Consider the following 10,745-nt stretch of genomic DNA (forward strand, 5'->3'; position numbering starts at 1 on the left):
TTATTGGTCAATGACGATTTTCTAAACGCATCAATATAAATATATTTGTGTTATAAATATATGTGTTATGGATGTCTTATATTGTAACCTTATTTTAAATTTTAAATAGATAGAATTAGTTAACCTAGCTAAGACAGTTAGCAATTAGATCTTAGGCTATAAATATCTCTTTTGTGGTGTTCTGTATACAACACAATTATTAATAATATTGTCCATTATTCTTCCTATTTTCTTTTTTTATCTCTCCTCTCAAACTCATTCTTATTTTCATAACACACCACACTTTAACCATCTGAGCTCTAAAGCTAAATAATTCTTTTTCTCTTCTACCCACTTTATTCTTCTAATTTTTTTTATGCCATCACCTGTGATCTTCTATACAATACAACAATTTTTTTTATGACATGGCCTATGATCGTCTTGTATGACATGTGATCGTCTTTTATGGCTAAGTAATTTTTTTTATACCATAGCCTGTGATCATCTATACACATTGATGATTAATTTTTTTTTTTTAATGATTTTTCTATGCAATACAAGCAACCCATTCTTCTTTTTCTTATTCTTTTGACTACCTAACTCATTCATTAATAATTGTTTTGTTTGTAATTTTTTAAAAATTTGGCAAAGCACTGCAAACACGTTATTTAATAATTTTTTATTGCTTATAATTTATATTTATCATCGGTTCCAGTTTATTTTATAATTAATTTTTTTGTCCTTACCTTTTTCTTTTATTAATACGACCCCTTTTATTCATCCTAAATTGTTTATTTTTCATTTATATAATAATTTTTTAATATTAATATTGTTTTTCGAAGTGAATGATAATTAAATCATGTACATAATCATTTTTTGAAATGAATAATAATTAGAATAATGCTACACATCCAAATCTTTTTGTTAACTGGATCCAATTAAGTTAGTTTAATATAACAAAAATTAATTATAATTATTATTATTTCAAATCTTATTATTTAACTTAGTTAGACTTAATTTATAAAAAGATTTAAATATATAATATTATTCTAATAATTAATCATAAATATAATCATTTTCTGAAGTGAATGATAATTAAATTATGTACATAATCATTCTCTGATGTGAATGATAATTAATCATGTAAATTCCCCGGAAGTGAATGACAAATAATTTTTCATTCTCGATAATGAAGGTATTATTTGGTAATTTATTTAAATTATTTATATTATCTTAAAATAGATAATATATACTTTATCAATTTCTTAAAGTAAATTAATTTATTTTTTTTCTTTTTTACTTAATTTTTTTATATGTATTATTAATATTATTATTCTTAATTATTTATTTATTTTTATTTAATTTTGTTAATAAATCTATCGTGTCAAATTTGCAAAAGTTTAAATTTGCTACTCTTGATTAAAAAATTTGGAAATACTATAAAAAAAATGTATGAAGACCAAAAAACTGTATTATTGCCAGAGACCGACCCAGTGCATTGGAAATTAAGAAACAAAGTAATAGTTTTGTATATATATATATATATATATATTTGCCTCCAATATTATTATACTTTTTGCCCTACAAAAATTTACAAAATTTTGTCTTGAGATTTATATTAAAAATCATTTTTATTAAATTTAATATATAACAATATTTATTTTGTTAAATTTAATTTAATATAAAATTAAAAATAAGTAAATAAATTAACTCAATAAAAAATTAATGAACAATTTTAATATAATTTTTAAAATTAAGAAAAAATAGTATCTATCTATTAATTAATATTCTTTATTTTAAAATTATATATTATTTTTCTAATTTTATCTCTTAAATAATCTTGTTTGTAACAATTATTTTTGGATTAAAAAGTATTTTATGTCATAAATATTATAACAAATAAATTTTCTAACTCAACAGGTGGTAATTAATATTTGAAAATTATAATGAATAGTAGAGCAATTGTTTAAAAGCATAGAAGTTAATTTTAATATATTAAATATGTATATTTTTTTATATAGTCATTTAATTACATTTATTTTTTTAGATAACAATTTTTAGGTGATGAATATAAAAAGTTATTTTTTTAATTACAATACATAATTAAATAGATGTATAAAATTTTTAATCTGATAGTATATCAAAATTAAATTAAAAAATATATAAAAATTTAATTATTTTAAAAAGAAAGGGATAAAAATAATTATAAATTAAATTTCTATTATTTTATATAAGCATACTTTTTATATACAAGTTTAGTTTTTCTTTAGTATTTATATATAATTCTAGTTTCAAATTATAAATACTAGTATATCAATAAGCGCTAACGTGCAAATTAATTCATTTTTTTATTATTAAATGTGTATAAAAATAAATAAAAGTAAAATTAGTTAGAATGACAAGTTATTTATAATTTAATTAAGATATTTTAAGTTCAAATTTAAAAAAAAATATTTTTTTATAAATTATATATAATAAATAGTATTTTAATAATGAAAGGGTACATTAACTCTTTTTAATTTTTATATTTTTATTATATTTTTAGTATAATTAATAATGCTTAATAACATTTATTTTAGTATAGATATTTTTGCCCCTCATTCCTAAAATTTTCTGAGTCTGTAACTGATTATTACTTAAAACTCGTTATGAGTAGATACATTTAATGCTGCAAGATTTTAAAATAGTCTGTGAATATAATTTTGCACATTTCAAAATAAATTTTCAACTGAAATTGTATGGTCAAGAAGTCACAGATGAGGATCTAATAAAATTTTTTTTTTCACATTCCATACTTCCAATATACTGCTACAACAACAGTATCGTGAAAAGAATTTTAAAATATATTTTAATCTAATAAGTTATCTTCTATTAGCAGAACAAAATAATGAATTATTAATGAAAAATCATGAAGTTCATCCTATTGGTTTAACTGCTTTTTCCGAAGTAAATGCAATATACCGTGAACCTAAAAGAAATCATGGTCAGAATAATAGTCGAAACTGTAGTTGTGGACGTAGATATGGCAAATGAAACAATAAGGTTCCTACTCATAACCAAAAATGGAATAAACATGAGAAGTGTGTTCTAAGTAATAATTTACAAAATGTGAAAAATTTGTGCTATCGATGTGGATGAAAAGGTCATTGGTCGTGTATATGCCGTACCCCTGAACATTTTGTCAAGTTATATCAAGATTCTATTGAAAGAAAATGACAAAAAATAAGAGGCCAATTTGACTATACAGAGAAATGAAGTTGAAACTAATGATGTTAAAATGGAACTGAAATTCACCGATAATATCTTTGCAGACTTTGATTATATCCTTAATATTAGCAACTCATGCAAGTCTAAGCCATGTCATTTTGGTGACTGAAGCGATTTTACTTATTTAGATGAATCAAAATTCTTTTGGAAGAATCTTAATTAGAAATCTATCAATTTTTTTAGTTGTTTTCTTCTTTTTATAGTTAGTTTTTTTCCTTTTGGTTATAATTTTTATTTATTTTTGAAACTTTCATATTTTTTTCTTTTCATTAATGGTAATCTATTTTTATTTTTTTAATAAAGATATGGATATTTCTCACATTTCGCTCAAATTTAACAATAAAGAAGTATGTCTTACTGAGAGTATTTCAACACATACAATACGTAGAGATAAAAGACATTTTGTCTCTCTTGTTATAAAGAAAACAAATGTAAGTACGATTGTTGGTAGTGCAAAAATGATTGAAGGCTTCGAAAGAACTACTATAATATTACCTAAAGAAACCAAATATTTTTTATAAATAATACATTACTATCAAGTAAGTCTCATAGAAACTTGTTATGTTTTAAAGATATCCGCCAAAATAAATACCATATAGAAACCGCAAGAGAAGAAAATAATGAATATCTCTATATTACAACTATGTTATCAGGAGAAAATTGTGTGTTAGAAGACTACCTACAGTTTCTTCTGATTTGCACTACACCACTATTAGCAATGTGGAATCATATGCCATAATAAACCAGAAGTTTACAAATAAAAATATATTTACAATTTGACATAACCAATTAGGACATCCAGATTCAATCATGATGAGAAGAATCATCGAGAATTTATCTGATTATCCTCTAAAAGAACATAAAATTCTTCAATTTAATGAATTCTTATGTGTTGCTTGTTCTCAAGAAAAATTAATTACAAGACCATCAGAAAAAATTGGGATTGAATCACCATCTTTTCTAGAACTTATTTAGAGTAATATATGCGGGCCCATTCACCCACTATGTGGACTATTTAAATATTTCATGGTTTTGATAGATGCATCTTCACGATGGTCCCATGTTTGTTTACTATCAATTCGCAAGATAGTGTTTGCCAGATTGCTAACTCAAATAATTAAATTAAAAACTCATTTTCCAGACTATATTATAAAGATAATATGTCTTGATAATGCTAATGAATTTAGATCCCAAGCATTTAATATTATTGTGTGTCAACTAATATTATGATAGAAGAATCTGTTGCTCATGTACTCATTAATTAAACGCCTCCAGTTAATAGCTAAACCATTACTTATGAGAACTAAACTGTCTGTTTTAGCATGGAACATGCTATTTTGCATGCTGCAGCACTTATACGCATCATACCAACAAGTTATCTTAAATCCTCCTCATTACAACTAGCTTGCGATTAGGAGCCAAATATTTCTCATCTTAGGATATTTGGATGTGCAGTTTATGTCCCAATTGCTCCACCACAACGCACAAAAATGGGACCTAAAGAAGATTAGGAATATATGTTGGTTATGAATCTTTGTCAATTATAAAATAGTAAAATACTTTAAATCCACGATGGGTGATTTATTTAAGGCAAGATTTTCTTTTTGTCACTTTGATAAAATAATTTTTTCAAAACTAGAGGGAAGAAATAAGCAATTGAAAAAAAGAGATTACTTAAAATACATTGTCATTATCCCATTTTGATCCTCGCACTAAACAATGTGAATTAGAAGTACAAAAGTTAATTCACTTGCAAATCAATTGCCAGAAGCATTTACTGACCTAAAGAGAGTAACCAAATCTCACACTCCAGCTGCAAATGCACCAATAAGAATAAGTGTCTCAGAAGGACAAGTTGTTAGTGCAAATAAAAGCAATTCACGTCAAAAGCGTGGATGACCAATCAGTTCTAAGGATAAAAATTTTTGAAAGAAGAGAGAGATAATTAATCATAATTGTTATAATATGGAGGCAAGTACTCAAAGGGGATTCGAAGACATAAATATTAATGAAACCTCTGAAGAAGTTCAGGTAGCTAAAAATGAAGAAATTTCAAAAAGTTATGTCACTACTGAAAAAATATGAGACCGAACATTGACAACTTTTTTGCTTATAATATTGCTACTGAATTAATAAAGCAAGATGAGGATCATAAACTAAAATCTGTCAAAGAATATAGACAGAGAGATGATTGGCCAAAATAAAAAGATGCAATTCAAGTTGAATTAACTTCTCTTAAAAAACGTGAAGTTTTTGGTCTTATAGTCAAAACATCAGAAGGTATAGAACTAATGGGATACAACTAGGCTTTTGTGCGCAAACGCAATGAGAAAAATAAAATAGAAATATATAAAGCTCGACTAGTAGCACAAGGATTCTTACAAAAATTAAACCTGGTATTGACTATATGGAAACATATTCTCCTGTGGTAAATTCAATTACGTTAAGATATTTTATTACTCTGACAGTGCATGAAAAGTTTAAGAATCTCTGAAGGATTCAAAGTGCCTGAAGCATATAATAGTTCTTTAGAAATTTGTTTAGTAAGACTTCAAAAATTCTTGTATGGATTATAACAATATGGACTTATGTGGTATAAACGTTTATGTGAATACTTATTGAAAGATGGATAAAAAAATGACCGTGTATGTCCATGTGTATTCATAAAAAGGTTTGAATTTAAATTTGTTATTATTGCAGTATATGTTGATGATTTAAACATCATTGGATCACCCGAAGAGATTTCAAAAACTGTAGATTATTTAAAAAGAGAATTTGAAATGAAAGATCTTGACAAGGTAAAATTTTGCCTTAATTTATAAATTGAACATTTGAAGGATGGTATATTCATACATTAGTCAGATTATACTGAAAAACTTTTGAAAAAATTTTATATGGACAAGGCACACTTATTGACTACTCCAATGGTACTGAGATTACTAGATGTGGATAAAGATCTATTTTGACCTTGTGAAAGTAATGGAGAGCTCCTTGGTCTTGAACTACCTTATCTTAGTGCTATTGGTACACTAATGTATCTCGCTAACAATACAAGACCAGATATAACATTTTCAGTAAATTTGTTATTGAGATTTAGCTCTTGTCTAATTAGAAGACATTGGAATGGTATCAAACATATATTAAGATACCTTTAATGATCTATTGATAAAGGGTTTGTTTTACTCTAATAAAACAACATTTCAATTAGTTGGATATGCAGATACAGATTTTTTTTTCTAATGTGCATAAAGGCAGGTCACAAACAGGTTATCTTTTCACAAGTGAAGGAACAACTATATGTTGGCACTCAACGAAGCAAACTATAGCGACAGCCTCCTCAGATCATGCAGAAATATTGACAATTCATGAAGCAACTCAAGAATATGTTTGACCTAGGCCAATCACCAAAACATATTCAAAATATGTGTGGTTTATCCATGAAGAAAATATTAATAGTCATATATGAAGATAACTCTGCTTGCATACATCAACTAAAGGAAGGATATATCAAAGGAGATAGAATAAAACATATCTCACCAAAACTCTTTTACTCTCATGATCTTCAACAAAGTGGTAATATAGACGTTCAACAAATTCATTTCAATGATAATTTAGTAGATTTGTTCACTAAAGCACTATCTACTATAACATTTGAGAAGCTAGTATACAAAATAGGGATGCGCCGACTAAGAGATATCAAGTGATGTAATTATTAGGGAGAGTAATACAGGTTGTACTCTTTTCTTTAATACAGATTTTTCCTGGTAACATTTTTAACGAGACAGTTACTTAACATATTACACCAGAGACATCTAAGGGAGAGTGTTATAAATATATCTATTATGGATGTCCTAAATTGTAACTGTATTTTAAATTTCAATAGATAAAATTAGTTAACTTAACTGAGTCAGTTAGAAGTTAGACTCTTGGTTATAAATAATCCCCTTTTAGTATTTTGTTTACAACACAATCATTAATAAAGTCGTCTACTATTCTCTCTATTCTCTTTTCTTTTTTTCTCGTCTCAAATCCTAATCCTTATTTTCATAAAAATTTGACCATTTTTAAATTTGAAGAAATTAATTTTACTCAATATTTTTTTGTTGAGGCTTATCTTGGATAATCAACAATAGAGTTGATAAAAGATGAAACTGGCATCATATTTTATGAAAAAAAATTCAAAAAAAAAAGATTTTTACTGTAAAAATTAAATAATAAAAATATTAATTTTTGTAATACCTTTTAAGTATTATTAAAATTATATAGTTATTATAGGTATTATAGTTTATAATCATAGATAATTAAACACCATTGCATGCACCCAATGTCAAAGCTTCTAAATAAAGTTTTGAAGAATTAAAAAAATGTCTAAACATATTAAATTTGAATAAAAAAAAATAGAATAAATTTTGGAAAGGCTAATTGCCCAAACAGGCAAACATGTTAAATAGTCACAAAAAAAGAAAAAACATGTTAAATTTGAATAAAGAAAAAAAAATTAGAGTGAACAAAAAAAAGAAGTAGAAATTGATTACAAGTGATTAAATTGTTAGTAACTTAATATAAAATTCTAACCAAGTGAACTAATTATATTCTTTAACATAGAACTATTAATTTTTTTCGTAAAAGGTTTGGGGCCATAGCCCCATTGTTTACGAGAAGTTTTGGTAGGAGATAGATTTATACTCAATAAGAATTAATTAGACAAATATAATGACTTTTTTGAAATAAATAAAAAATCATATTTATTTTTATTTAAAATTCAAAATTTTATTCTTTTAAATATTTTTTTTATTTCGACTGCCAGGGTTATAAGAGGGAAATAGATCTTGAACTATAGCATAAATTTTGCCAGTGATATAGTTGGAATCACTATATAACAAGGAATAATTAGATAATTTATTTTTATTAAATATATGATTTTTTTAGTTATCAAATAGTCATTTAATATTTGTACTCATATTTAAAAAAATTTTAAAAATTAATTAGGTAGTATTTATAATTAACTATACGAGTACAATAATATAAGTATATTTATTTTTATTGGATTAAATTTAATAGTTAATTTAAATTATGTTTATCTAAAATTTAAATTAAAAAGTTTTTAATTTTAAAATTTTAAATTATTTGAATAAAATTAGATGAAATAAAAAAATAAAAATAAAGCAACACAACATTATTTAAAATATTATATCGACGTATCAAGAAAATTTTAAATTATATTTTTTTGAAAAAAATTTAAATCGTTAATTTTTTTTAAATTGAATATTTAATTAACTATATAAGTAGAATAACATGAGTATATAATATTATAACTAAATTGTTATAATAATACACATATCCTGGATATACTGGTATTAAACTCATTATCACACTATTACACTGCCAGCAACTACGCTATTGTTTTATTGTGCTCGTCGTTATAGTTTCTTACCTTATTTAGTAGTCAGCGCCTGCACTATAGCTGTTTGTAACATAGTTCCAAAATGTTCAAAATGGTGAAACAGTACAAAATTAATTAAAAGAATAAATATAATTTTTATTTATTTTAAAAAAAGCCACGAATATAATTGATAAAAAATATAATAAACTAATATTTCATAACATTGCGTGTTTGATTAGACACATAACACATTCAATGGATAAAGAATGTAAATAAATTAATGTTTCACAAATATCGAGTTTGATTATCACCAAGGGCTAGAACTTATTAGTACTAACAACTAAACTACTTTTAATCAATGAACAAATGTATCTAAAATTCTAAATCTGCATAACAAACCGGATAACTAGTTTTTTCCCGTTGCAACCAAGAGTTTATACACATCGAATGGAACTCATGAACACAAACTCCAAAAGGTTGAATCAACTCTCTGTTCTTAAACTCTTCTATACAAACTGAATAATAATCAACTTTCCAATCGGCTGATTTGTTGGCGTCCTTCTCCTCATCTTTCTCCTCCTCGATGTAGCGGCAACAGCTTCAAAGTGCTAAACAAACAATTCCGTTAGTTCTTGTGTGTCTTCTTCAATAAATAGTTAAAACGTCATAAAATGATTTCTGTAATCAACAAACAAAAAAATCAATACTATATTTCTTGTGTTCTTATCAATAGTATTATTTTCGTCTGAATTCTCCCTTCACATTCAGAAATATAAAAAAATAACCAAAACAACCGATGATCAATTCAAAATAAAGATAAGAATCACCAAAAATCCACCTCCTGTGCATAGAGATATAACCCTTGTAATGAGGAACATAAAGGGTAATAATATCATCATTGACCAAAAGGCCCTTCGGATAAAACCAAAAATCCTAGGCATATTAGAGAAGGAAACTTATATAGTATGTCGTCTTTTGTGGTTCATGACCAGAATATCTTGTTCTCGAAAATTATATCAATTTGTTCGTAGGAACTAACTAATTTAGCTTTTGAATATCGCATTGTGCATGTTTTTTTTAATAAAAGAGCTCAAACACAATATAGTGAAGTGATAGAAGAATCAAATTTCAAACATCAACATCCAACGAAATATAAACAGAAAACTATCCTTAGTGTCATTTCCGATATTGTCATCAACAATAAAAGGGATCCAAACTACTCCACTCTCTATAACTGGTTAAAGATACACCCGCTTCCTTGTTATTAAAAAATTCGACTGTTCCTCTCTAGCCAAACGTTCTAAATAACGGCAAAGAAGCATATAAGCTACTTGTTGCACTCCTCTTTCCTGTTAACTATACCTGTCCAACTCTCAAAATGTTCTTTTAGTGAATCTGAAACAGACCACAATCTCCCAAAGTCAGATAGTCATTCACACCACACTTGTTAAGTAAACTCACAACAAAAAAATAAGTGGTGAATATGTTTAACATCTTTTTTATACAATATACACATATTATCATTGTGACTAATAATTCCCAACATATGCAATCTTTCTTTAGTATTTACTCTTTCTATCAAAGCAAACCAAATAAATAACTCCACTCGTGGCAGAACCAAAACTTTTCATATGGTTCTGGTGAAACTATAGCTAGTGATATCCTTCGGGAGTGTTTCTGACTGCAACACCTGCATAAAATAGTTAGTTGAAAAAATACTCCTTGTCAAACTTCCATACAACTCTATCTGCTTATCATATGCTAGCTTTACAGGCCTTAAGGTCTCGTGCAATTGATCCAACAATTCCAACTCCAATTGGTATAAATCTCGCCTCCACTGGAAGTTTTAAATCCAATTTAACCCATCCCAAAACCCACAATCTCCTATGACAGATCCTCTTTGGTTTGAAATAGAGAAAAGTGACGATCGGGTTTTCTATCGATAAAGAAATTTAAAAAATATAATCGCGTTGTAAGTATAGTTTCTAAACCAACAGAGAATCCTTTCGTACAAAAGTTTGGTTGTCACAAGTAACAAAATCCAATAAATTTATAAACCGAAGTATTCAAACCTCAGGTCGTCTTCTCAAGGAATTGCAGGGGAGTATGATTTATT

The sequence above is a fragment of the Arachis duranensis genome, chromosome 2 (genome assembly GCF_000817695.3).
Source record: "Arachis duranensis cultivar V14167 chromosome 2, aradu.V14167.gnm2.J7QH, whole genome shotgun sequence".
Taxonomy (NCBI): domain Eukaryota; kingdom Viridiplantae; phylum Streptophyta; class Magnoliopsida; order Fabales; family Fabaceae; genus Arachis; species Arachis duranensis.